The sequence below is a fragment of the Ranitomeya imitator genome, chromosome 1 (assembly GCF_032444005.1).
Source record: "Ranitomeya imitator isolate aRanImi1 chromosome 1, aRanImi1.pri, whole genome shotgun sequence".
Classification (NCBI taxonomy): domain Eukaryota; kingdom Metazoa; phylum Chordata; class Amphibia; order Anura; family Dendrobatidae; genus Ranitomeya; species Ranitomeya imitator.
Window position 1 is genome coordinate 810,848,495 of NC_091282.1, and position 13,073 is coordinate 810,861,567.

At 41.6% G+C, this 13,073-nt stretch overlaps 1 protein-coding gene across 1 annotated transcript in view; it reads right to left on the reverse strand.

Moving 5' to 3' along the window:
* The window catches only part of S1PR4 (sphingosine-1-phosphate receptor 4), a 56,506-nt gene that overhangs the window by 16,824 nt on the left and 26,609 nt on the right, over positions 1 to 13,073 (reverse strand). The window contains exon 2 of the mRNA XM_069739404.1: positions 4,342 to 4,426. The gene's annotated coding sequence lies outside the window, so the exon portion shown is untranslated. The remainder of the gene's footprint in view (positions 1 to 4,341; positions 4,427 to 13,073) is intronic.

The following is a 13,073-nucleotide window of genomic DNA, read 5'->3' on the forward strand; positions in this document are numbered from 1 at the left end:
AGTTTGGTACATCCTGAGAAAGAAAGAAAGCATTGGTGAACTCATCAATGCAAAAAGACCTGGGCGCCCACAGAAGACAACAGTGGTGGATGATTGCAGAATAATCTCCGTGGTGAAGAGAAACCCCTTCACATCAGCCAACCAAGTGAACAACACTCCCAGGAGGTCGGCGTATCAATATCCAAATCTACCATAAAGAGAAGACTGCATGAAAGTAAACACAGAGGGTTCACTGCACGGTGCAAGCCACTCATAAGCATCAAGAATAAAAGGGTTAGACTGGACTTTGATAAAAAAACATCTAAAAAAGCCAGCACAGTTCTGGAAGAACATTCTTTGTACAGATGAAACCAAGATCAACCTCTACCAGAATGATCGAAAGAGAAAAGTATGGTGAAGGCGTGGTACAGCTCATGAGCCAAAGCATACCACATCATCTGTAAAACACGGCGGAGGCAGTGTGATGGCTTGGGCATGCATGGCTGCCAGTGGCACTGGGTCACTGGTGTTTATTGATGATGTGACACAGGACAGAAGCAGCCGAATGAATTCTAAGGTATTCAGAGCCATACTGTGTCCTCAGATCCAGCCAAATGCAGCAAACTGATTGGTCGTCGTTTCATACTACAGATGGACAATGACCCAAAACATAAAGCCAAAGCAACCCAGGAGTTTATTAAAGCAAAGAAGTGGAATATTCTTGAATGGCCAAGTCAGTCACCTGATCTCAACCCAATTGAGCATGCATTTCACTTGTTAAAGACTAAACTTCAGACAGAAAGGCCCACAAACAAACAGCAACTGAAAACCAGCGCAGTGAAGGCCTGGCAGAGCATCAAAAAGGAGGAAACACAGCGTCTGGTGATGTCCATGAGTTCAAGACTTCAGGCAGTCATTGCCAACAAAGGGTTTTCAACCAAGTACTAAAAATGAACATTTTATTTAAAATTATTGAATCTGTCCAATTACTTTTGGTCCCTTTAAAAACAGGGTGGCACATGTTAAGGAGCTGAAACTCCTAAACCCTTCATCCAATTTTAATGTGGATACCCTCAAATGAAAGCTGAAAGTCTGAACTTCGACTGCATCTGAACTGTTTTGTTTAAAATTCATTGTGGTAATGTCTATAACCAAAATTCGAAAAATGTTGTCTCTGTCCAAATACATATGGACCTAACTGTATATACACATAGAATACATAGATATAGATGCCAGTGACATATATATGTATATATATATATATATTACATAAATAGATAGAATAAAAGCCGGCAATTCAGCAGCTGCGTAGTGAAAAGTCACAGCAAGAGCCAGCAGAATAGAAGAGATGGATTACAACTGTAATTGACATTATAGGTAGACCATAACTATGAGAGTCAAAATAACATAGTAACATAGTAACATAGTTAGTAAGGCCGAAAAAAGACATTTGTCCATCCAGTTCAGCCTATATTCCATCATAATAAATACCCAGATCTACGTCCTTCTACAGAACCTAATAATTGTATGATACAATATTGTTCTGCTCCAGGAAGACATCCAGGCCTCTCTTGAACCCCTCGACTGAGTTCGCCATCACCACCTCCTCAGGCAAGCAATTCCAGATTCTCACTGCCCTAACAGTAAAGAATCCTCTTCTATGTTGGTGGAAAAACCTTCTCTCCTCCAGACGCAAAGAATGCCCCCTTGTGCCCGTCACCTTCCTTGGTATAAACAGATCCTCAGCGAGATATTTGTATTGTCCCCTTATATACTTATACATGGTTATTAGATCGCCCCTCAGTCGTCTTTTTTCTAGACTAAATAATCCTAATTTCGCTAATCTATCTGGGTATTGTAGTTCTCCCATCCCCTTTATTAATTTTGTTGCCCTCCTTTGTACTCTCTCTAGTTCCATTATATCCTTCCTGAGCACCGGTGCCCAAAAATGGACACAGTACTCCATGTGCGGTCTAACTAGGGATTTGTACAGAGGCAGTATAATGCTCTCATCATGTGTATCCAGACCTCTTTTAATGCACCCCATGATCCTGTTTGCCTTGGCAGCTGCTGCCTGGCACTGGCTGCTCCAGGTAAGTTTATCATTAACTAGGATCCCCAAGTCCTTCTCCCTGTCAGATTTACCCAGTGGTTTCCCGTTCAGTGTGTAATGGTGATATTGATTCCCTCTTCCCATGTGTATAACCTTACATTTATCATTGTTAAACCTCATCTGCCACCTTTCAGCCCAAGTTTCCAACTTATCCAGATCCATCTGTAGCAGAATACTATCTTCTCTTGTATTAACTGCTTTACATAGTTTTGTATCATCTGCAAATATCGATATTTTACTGTGTAAACCTTCTACCAGATCATTAATGAATATGTTGAAGAGAACAGGTCCCAATACTGACCCCTGCGGTACCCCACTGGTCACAGCGACCCAGTTAGAGACTATACCATTTATAACCACCCTCTGCTTTCTATCACTAAGCCAGTTACTAACCCATTTACACACATTTTCCCCCAGACCAAGCATTCTCATTTTGTGTACCAACCTCTTGTGCGGCACGGTATCAAACGCTTTGGAAAAATCGAGATATACCACGTCCAATGACTCACCGTGGTCCAGTCTATAGCTTACCTCTTCATAAAAACTGATTAGATTGGTTTGACAGGAGCGATTTCTCATAAACCCATGCTGATATGGAGTTAAACAGTTATTCTCATTGAGATAATCCAGAATAACATCCCTCAGAAACCCTTCAAATATTTTACCAACAATAGAGGTTAGACTTACTGGCCTATAATTTCCAGGTTCACTTTTAGAGCCCTTTTTGAATATTGGCACCACATTTGCTATGCGCCAGTCCTGCGGAACAGACCCTGTCGCTATAGAGTCACTAAAAATAAGAAATAATGGTTTATCTATTACATTACTTAGTTCTCTTAGTACTCGTGGGTGTATGCCATCCGGACCCGGAGATTTATCTATTTTAATCTTATTTAGCCGGTTTCGCACCTCTTCTTGGGTTAGATTGGTGACCCTTAATATAGGGTTTTCATTGTTTCTAGGGATTTCACCTAGCATTTCATTTTCCACCGTGAATACCGTGGAGAAGAAGGTGTTTAATATGTTAGCTTTTTCCTCGTCATCTACAACCATTCTTTCCTCACTATTTTTTAAGGGGCCTACATTTTCAGTTTTTATTCTTTTACTATTGATATAGTTGAAGAACAGTTTGGGATTAGTTTTACTCTCCTTAGCAATGTGCTTCTCTGTTTCCTTTTTGGCAGCTTTAATTAGTTTTTTAGATAAAGTATTTTTCTCCCTATAGTTTTTTAGAGCTTCAATGGTGCCATCCTGCTTTAGTAGTGCAAATGCTTTCTTTTTACTGTTAATTGCCTGTCTTACTTCTTTGTTTAGCCACATTGGGTTTTTCCTATTTCTAGTCCTTTTATTCCCACAAGGTATAAACCGCTTACACTGCCTATTTAGGATGTTCTTAAACATTTCCCATTTATTATCTGTATTCTCATTTCTGAGGATATTGTCCCAGTCTACCAGATTAAGGGCATCTCTAAGCTGTTCAAACTTTGCCTTCCTAAAGTTCAATGTTTTTGTGACTCCCTGACAAGTCCCCCTAGTGAAAGACAGGTGAAACTGCACAATATTGTGGTCGCTATTTCCTAAATGCCCAACCACCTGCAGATTTGTTATTCTGTCAGGTCTATTAGATAGTATTAGGTCTAAAAGTGCTGCTCCTCTGGTTGGATTCTGCACCAATTGTGAAAGATAATTTTTCTTGGTTATTAGCAGAAACCTGTTGCCTTTATGGGTTTCACAGGTTTCTGTTTCCCAGTTAATATCCGGGTAGTTAAAGTCCCCCATAACCAGGACCTCATTATGGGTTGCAGCTTCATCTATCTGCTTTAGAAGTAGACTTTCCATGCTTTCTGTTATATTTGGGGGTTTGTAACAGACCCCAATGAGAATTTTGTTACCATTTTTCCCTCCATGAATTTCAACCCATATGGACTCGACATCCTCATTCCCTTCGCTAATATCCTCCCTTAAAGTGGACTTTAGACAAGACTTTACATAGAGACAAACCCCTCCTCCTCTCCGATTTTTACGATCCTTTCTAAACAGACTGTAACCCTGTAAGTTAACTGCCCAGTCATAGCTTTCATCTAACCATGTCTCGGTTATTCCCACTATGTCAAAGTTACCTGTAGATATTTCTGCTTCTAGTTCTTCCATCTTGTTTGTCAGGCTTCTGGCGTTTGCGAGCATGCAGTTTAGAGGATTTTGTTTTGTTCCAATCTCCTCACTGTGGATTGTTTTAGAAATGTTCTTACCTCCCTTCTGAGTATGTTTTCCTGGGTCGTCTTTGTTCGAGTCTAATGTTTTTCTTCCCGTCCCCTCTTCTTCTAGTTTAACGCCCTAATAAGAAAATAAGAAAACAAATCCAGAAAATCACCTTGTCTGATTAGGAAAGATTTATTTTGGAATCCGCAGATAAACTTGAATATTTTTCGTTCAGCGTGTGCAAGCATTCCTGATGCTGGTAACTCTAACGCAAAGTGAATTTTAAGCTCAGAAAATCTAGATGATAAATCTGCTGCATATTCACCTATACTTTTAAGATTCACTGACCAATGTTATTCAGTAGGAAAGTTTTTTTTTTACGTGGAACGAAATGTCCCTGTGAAAAAAATTGTAGCAAGCACTTTTCTCTTCCGTATATTGGATGAGACTCCCCTCTAAAAGTCGTTGCGTGCGCAGAAAAGAAGAATCAGATTCCATACAGATAAACCATTTTCCATTCAATTTTTATGGATACCTTACCAAAGTTAACATAGGAAACTGTATCTGATCATGTACATTTTAATATATTGATGTATAAACATGGATCCACATGGATGTTACATGGATGTAAAATATGAAAACACAGATGACATATGGATGGCACACGGATGATAATACAGATGAAAATTGTCCAAATTTTCTAGACGAAAATTGGACGATTTTAATATACTCCCCTGACCTTGGCCTGACATGAAAAGCCTGAACACCTAGCCCAAATCGTGTGTTTCTCACTAATGCACTATTCATCATGAGATACAGCTCTGGTGCAGCTTATGTATTTAGACAAGTGATGTTTATCTGACTGCAAAAAGAGAAATTGCGGATGCATTTTCATGTGTATTAACCTTTCACGTTTTTTAATAAATGATTCTTATAGCATGACATAAATGACATCAGAGAACTCATCACTACCAAAAATGAGTAGATCCTGATTCCTGTTTTCAGCGGAGAGGAACTCTAAATGCACAATTACTTCATTGTGTACATCAATTGAAGTTATGGACACCTGCAAATAATAGCTCAATTAATTAACTATCTTTAATTGAGAGAATTGGTTAGTCGTCACTATTCTTTTCAATGTAAATGAAGGTAAGGAGGGCGGTGTGCAGGTGTATGGACTCATTAACAGAGGTGCAACATTTAAAGGGATTATCCGGGCTTTTTTTTAATTGCATGTGTGTACCTACTGTCATGGACAAAAATTTTGAGAATGAGACAAATATTAATTTTTCCAAAGTCTACTGCTTCATTTTTTCTAATGGCAATTTGCATATACTCCTGAATGTCAGAGTGATCAGCTTAACAGCAATTACTGTACTTGCAAAGTCAATATTTGCCCAGAAAATGAACTTTAACCTCCAAAACACATTTCAACATCATTGCAGTCCTGCCTTAAAAGGAGCAGCTAGCATCGTTTTAGTGATTGATCCATTAACACAGGTGTGGGTGTTGATGAGGACAGGGCTGGCGATCAATCAGTCATGATTAAGTAAGAATGACATCACTGGACACTTTAAAAGGAGGCTGGTGCTTGGTATCATTGTTTCTCTTCAGTTAACCATGGTTATCTCTAAAGAAACACGTGCAGCCATCATTGCACTGCACAAAAATGGCCTAAGAGGGAAGAGTATTGCAGCTACAAAGATTGCACCTCAGTCAACAATCTATCGCATCATCAAGAACTTCAAGGAGAGAGCTTCCATTGTTGTCAAAAAGGCTCCAAGGCACCCAAGAAAGACCAGCAAGCGCCAGGACCGTATCTTAAAACTCTTTCAGCTGCGGGATCGGACTACCAGTAGTGCCGAGCTTGCTCAGGAATGGCAGCAAGCTGGTGTGAGTGCTTCTGCACGCACTGTGAGGCGGAGACTCTTTGAGCAAGGCCTGGTTTCAAGGAGGGCAGCAAAGAAGCCACTTCTCTCCAGAAAAAACATCAGGGGCCAACTCATATTCTGCAAAAGGTACAGGGAGTGGACTGCTGAGGACTGGGGCAAAGTCATTTTCTCTGATGAATCCCCTTTTCGATTGTTTGGGACATCTGGAAAACAGCTTATTCGGAGAAGAAGAGGTGAGCGCTACCACCAGTCTTGTCTCATGCCAACTGTAAAGCATCCTGAATCCATTCATGTGTGGGGTTGCTTCTCAGCCAAGGGAATCGGCTCACTCACAGTCTTGCCTAAAAACACAGCCATGAATAAAGAATGGTACCAGAATGTCCTCCAAGAGCAACTTCTCCCAACCGTCCAAGAGCAGTTTGGCGCCCAACAGTGCCTTTTCCAGCATGATGGAGCACTTTGCCATAAAGCAAAGGTGATAACTAAATGGCTCATGGAACAAAACATAGAGATTTTGGGTCCATGGCCTGGAAACTCCCCAGATCTTAATCCCATTGAGAACTTGTGGTCAATCATCAAGAGACGGGTGGACAAACAAAAACCAACATATTCTGGCAAAATGCAAGCATTGATTATGCAAGAATGGACTTCTATCAGTCAGGATTTGGTCCAGAAGTTGATTGAGAGCATGCCAGGGAGAATTGCAGACGTCTTGAAGAAGAAGGGTCAACACTGCAAATATTGACTTGCTGCATTAACTCATTCTAACTGTCAATATAACCTATTGGTACTCATAATATGATTGCAATTATATTTCTGTATGTGATATAAACATCAGACAAACACTAATAAAAACCAGAGGGCAGCAGATGATGTGAAAATATAATTTTGGTGTCATTCTCAAAAATTTTGGCCATGACTGTAGGCTGCAGAATGCTGACAGTTTGTAATACAGTGGCGGGTAAAAGTTTGATTACCCAAAAGTTAGGTAAAAATGACTGTTATTTTGAACAGTTACGCAAGTTGAAGATGAAATGATCTCTAAAACTCCCAGAGGTTAAAGATAACAGATTTCCTTTGTATGTTAGGCAAAAAAAATATATGTGTAGTCATTTTTTACATTTTAAAAGTTACAAAAAGGAAAATGGGTAGATGCAAAAGGAGATTTGTGTTCTCAGACCTTATCTAGCCTGTGAGGCCGCCGTCACACATGCGAGTTTTACGGACGTAAGAGCGCAGAATCTACGTCCGTAAAACTCGCAAAAAATACGGCACAATTATTCTCTATGCCCCTGCTCCTATTTGCCGTATTTTACTGATCAGTATTATACGGCTTTCTACGGCCGTACAAAATCGCAGCATGCTGCGTTTGTCACCGTACTGCGCAAGAAATACGCCAATGAAAGTCTATGGAAGCATGAAAAATACGGATTACACACGGACAAGCAGTGTGACTTGCGAGAAATACGCAGCGCTGAAAAGTCCCGAAAAAAGTGGTCCGTAGCTCCTCCGTAGGCAGGGTGTGTCAGCGTTTTTTGCGCATGGCATCCTCCGTATGTAATCCGTATGGCATCCGTACTGCGTGGTTTTCTCGCAGGCTAGCAAAACCAACATACCGCTATAGAAGTGATCCATGTGTCCCAAAAAGAAAAGAAAATATATATATACTGTCTATATATATATATATATATATATATATATATATATATATATATATATGTCAGTAGACACATATATTAGAGAGAAAAGCCGGTAATTCAGTGCGGTGTACAGTAAAATCACACTGACAGCTTACAGTAGAATAGGTAGAATAAATGTGTACACATAGAATAGGTATATATATATATATATGTCAGTGAGACACATATATGTATATATATTAATATTTATTCCAGCACTATACAGCTTGAAAGCCGGTAATTCAATTACCGGCTTTTTCTTTCTCCTTCCTAAAACCCGACATGATTTGAGACATGGTTTACATACAGTAAACCATGTCTTCTCTCCATTTTTTTTGCAGATTCCACACTACTAATGTCAGTAGTGTGTATCTGCAAAAATTGCAAAATTTGGCCGTTCTAGCTCTTAAAATAAGGGGTTAAATGGCGGAAAAAATTGGCGTGGGCTCCCGCGCAATTTTCTCCGCCAGAGTAGTAAAGCCAGTGACTGAGGGCAGATATTAATAGCCTGGAGAGGGTCCACGGTTATTGGCCCCCCCCTGGCTAAAAATATCTGCCCCCAGCCACCCCAGAAAAGGCATATCTGGAAGATGCGCCTATTCTGGCACTTGGCCACTCTCTTCCCATTCCCGTGTAGCGGTGGGATATGGGGTAATGAAGGGTTAATGCCACCTTGCTATTGTAAGGTGACATTAAGCCTAATTAATAATGGAAAGGCGTCAATTATGACACCTATCCATTATTAATCCAATTGTAGTGAAGGGTTAAATAAAACACAAACACATTATTTAAAATTATTTTAATGAAATAAAAACAATGGTTGTTGCAGTATTTTATTCAACGCCCAATCCAGTCACTGAAGACCCTCGTTCTGTGAGTAAAAAAACATAATAAACCAACAATATACTTACCCTCCGCAGATCTGTAACGTCCAACGATGTAAATCCTTCTGAAGGGGTTAAAACATTTTGCAGCAAGGAGCTGTGCTAATGCAGGCTGCTCCTCGCTGCAAAACCCCAGGGAATGAGGCTAAAAATAGATCAATGATCTATATTTAGCTTCATTTGCGGTGAGGCGCCCTCTGCTGGCCGTTCATAGATCGTGGGAAATTACCTAGAAAGCTCCCTGGCTGTTCATAGATCGTGGGAAATTACCTAGAAAGCTCCCTGGCTTTCTAGGTAATTTCCCACGATCTATGAACAGCCAGCAGAGGGCGCCTCACCGCAAATGAAGCTAAATATAGATCATTGATCTATTTTTAGCCTCATTCCCTGGGGTTTTGCAGCGAGGAGCAGCCTGCATTAGCACAGCTCCTTGCTGCAAAATGTTTTAACCCCTTCAGAAGGATTTACATCGTTGGACGTTACAGATCTGCGGAGGGTAAGTATATTGTTGGTTTATTATGTTTTTTTACTCACAGAACGAGGGTCTTCAGTGACTGGATTGGGCGTTGAATAAAATACTGCAACAACCATTGTTTTTATTTCATTAAAATAATTTTAAATAATGTGTTTGTGTTTTATTTAACCCTTCACTACAATTGGATTAATAATGGATAGGTGTCATAATTGACGCCTCTCCATTATTAATTAGGCTTAATGTCACCTTACAATAGCAAGGTGGCATTAACCCTTCATTACCCCATATCCCACCGCTACACGGGAATGGGAAGAGAGTGGCCAAGTGCCAGAATAGGCGCATCTTCCAGATATGCCTTTTCTGGGGTGGCTGGGGGCAGATATTTTTAGCCAGGGGGGGGCCAATAACCATGGACCCTCTCCAGGCTATTAATATCTGCCCTCAGTCACTGGCTTTACTACTCTGGCGGAGAAAATTGCGCGGGAGCCCACGCCAATTTTTTCCGCCATTTAACCCTTTATTTTAAGAGCTAGAACGGCCAAATTTTGCAGATACACACTACTGACATTAGTAGTGTGGAATCTGCAAAAAAAATGGAGAGAAGACATGGTTTACTGTATGTAAACCATGTCTCAAATCATGTCGGGTTTTAGGAAGGAGAAAGAAAAAGCCGGTAATTGAATTACCGGCTTTCAAGCTGTATAGCGCTGGAATAAATATTAATATATATACATATATGTGTCTCACTGACATATATATATATATATATATACCTATTCTATGTGTACACATTTATTCTACCTATTCTACTGTAAGCTGTCAGTGTGATTTTACTGTACACCGCACTGAATTACCGGCTTTTCTCTCTAATATATGTGTCTACTGACATATATATATATATATATATATATATATATATATAGACAGTATATATATATTTTCTTTTCTTTTTGGGACACATGGATCACTTCTATAGCGGTATGTTGGTTTTGCTAGCCTGCGAGAAAACCACGCAGTACGGATGCCATACGGATTACATACGGAGGATGCCATGCGCAAAAAACGCTGACACACCCTGCCTACGGAGGAGCTACGGACTACTTTTTTCGGGACTTTTCAGCGTATTACGGCCGTAATATACGGACCGTATTGTTTTACGCTGTGTGTGACGCCGGCCTTAGGGTTATAGCTTGTTCACTTTCATTGTTAGGAAAGGCCAGATGATGCAAATTTCCCAGCTTTATAAAAACCCAACCTCCTCTAACTTGTGTAAAAAAACAGCAGCTATGGGTTCTTATAAGGCTGCTGCCAAACTATCAGTATTTAGTCAGTATTTTACATCAGTATTTGTAAGCCAAAACCAGGAGTGGAACAAATAGAGGAAAAGTATAACAGAAACATACAGGTATTCCTCGACTTACGCCGTTGATCCGTTCTTACACAGCGTTGTAAACCGAATTTCGATGTAAGTCGGACCATACATTCATACAATACTGTACCATAAGGCCGGCGTCACACTGGCGAGTTTTACGGACATATGAGCGCAGAAAATACATCCGTAAAATATGCATAACACACGCCCAATGATTCTCTATGCCCCTGCTCCTATCAGCTGTATTTAACGGATCCGTATTATACGGTCTTCTACGGCCGTAGAAAATCGCAGCATGCTGCGTTTGTCACCGTATTGCGCAAAAAATACGCCAATGAAAGTCTATGGGGGCGAGAAAAATACGGATTACACATGGCCCAGCAGTGTGACTTGCGAGAAATACGCAGCGGTGTTAGAGAGAAAAGCCGGCAATTCAGTGCGGTGTACAGTAAAATCACACTGACAGCTTACAATAGAATAGGTAGAATAAATGTGTACACATAGAATAGGTATATATATATATATATATATATATATATATATGTCATTGAGACACATATGTATATATATTAATATTTCATACAGCGCTAGATAGCTTTAAAGCCGGTAATTCAATTGCCGGCTTTTGCGATCTCCTTCACAAACCCGACATGATATGAGACATGGTTTACATACAGTAAACCATCTCATATCACCATTTTTTTGCATATTCCACACTACTAATGTTAGTAGTGTGTATGTGCAAAATTTGGGCTCTCTAGCTATTAAATTAAAGGGTTAAATGGCGGAAAAAATTGGCGTGGGCTCCCGCGCAATTTTCTCCACCAGAGTAGTAAAGCCAGTGACTGAGGGCAGATATTAATAGCCTGGAGAGGGTCCATGGTTATTGCCCCCCCCCCGGCTAAAAACATCTGCCCCCAGCCACCCCAGAAAAGGCACATCTGGAAGATGCGCCTATCTAAACACGTTCAGTCACCACACAGTTCATGGAACATCACAAGCACCAACAGTCTGTATAGGTACCTGACTGGAGCTCCTGCTCCACCTGCTGACTCCTTGTCAGTCCACTCCTCCGGGAAAGCTGCCTCACAGGGATCACCAACTTGCCTGGGCGGCATATCTTAGTCAGTCCAGACCCACCGAAGGACGGTAGCTTCCCCCACATAGACCATCCAGAATCATAGTCTTTCTGTGCGCTATTCAGGGATCCGGTCCTACTCCCAGGACCTCCCAACACACCAGCATGAGCTCTTCAGGATACCTACTCCCAGGTCTCCCAACACAGGTTGCCCAGTGTGCTATTCAGGATTCCTACTCCCAGGAAATCCAACACACTGGCATCTCCTCCTCACATGAACCGCACATGTGACCTGTCCAGGTGCTATTCAGGACCTTGTCCAACACCCCAGGCATATGACCTGTCCAGGTACTATTCAGAACCTCTTCCAACACCCCAGGCATATAACCTGTCCAGGTGCTATTCAGGATGTCAGTCCAATACCCCAGGCATATGACCTGTCCGGGTGCTATTCAGGACCTCAGTCCAATACCCCAGGCATATAACCTGTCCAGGTGCTATTCAGGATGTCAGTCCAATACCCCAGGCATATAACCTGTCTAGGTGGTATTCAGGACGTCAGTCCAATACCCCAGGCATATGGCCTGTCCGGGTGCTATTCTGGACGTCAGTCCAATACCCCAGGCATACAACCTGTCCAGGTGCTATTCAGGACATCAGTCCAACACCCCAGGCTACTAGCAAGTCCAAAGCCCCACCATGTGCTCTTCAGGACTCCTACTCCCAGGAAATCCAACACAGGTTGCTCAGTGTGCTATTCAGGGATCCGGTCCTACTCCCAGGGCCTCCCAACACACAAGTATGTGACCTGTCCAGGTGCTATTTAGGACCTCTGTCCAACACCCAGGCCACCAGGTCCAAAGCCCCACCATGTGTTCTTCAGGATTCCTACTCCCAGGTGATGCAACACATAGGCTCTCCAGGACCTTCCACTGGAACCACACAGGAACCATACAGGAACCTACACAGGAACATGTGACCCACACCCTGGTCACATTATATACCCTTAACCACTCCCCTGGATGGGAGTGTGGATGTGTGGCTAGTTTGTCCCGCCCATCTCACACAACTAGCCTAGGAAGTCTCCCTTACAACTACACCATACATATACACACTCTTGAGGGACTACAGGTCCCAGAACAACAACATTGCATCAGACTTACCACGCAGACTCCCTCTGCGACACATATCGGCCACTGACAATCCTGTCAGTCACTGTTTCACCACGATTATCACAATAGATATGCCTCCATGCACATCCCAAGGAGCACTCACAGTGCCCCCTAGCTGTCACAGGGGTCACTGCATCACATAATATATCATGAAGGTCATCCTCAGAAAACCTATTATTGGTGGAAAATAAACTTGATGTACAATCCATGTCATGTACAGATATAGAAAT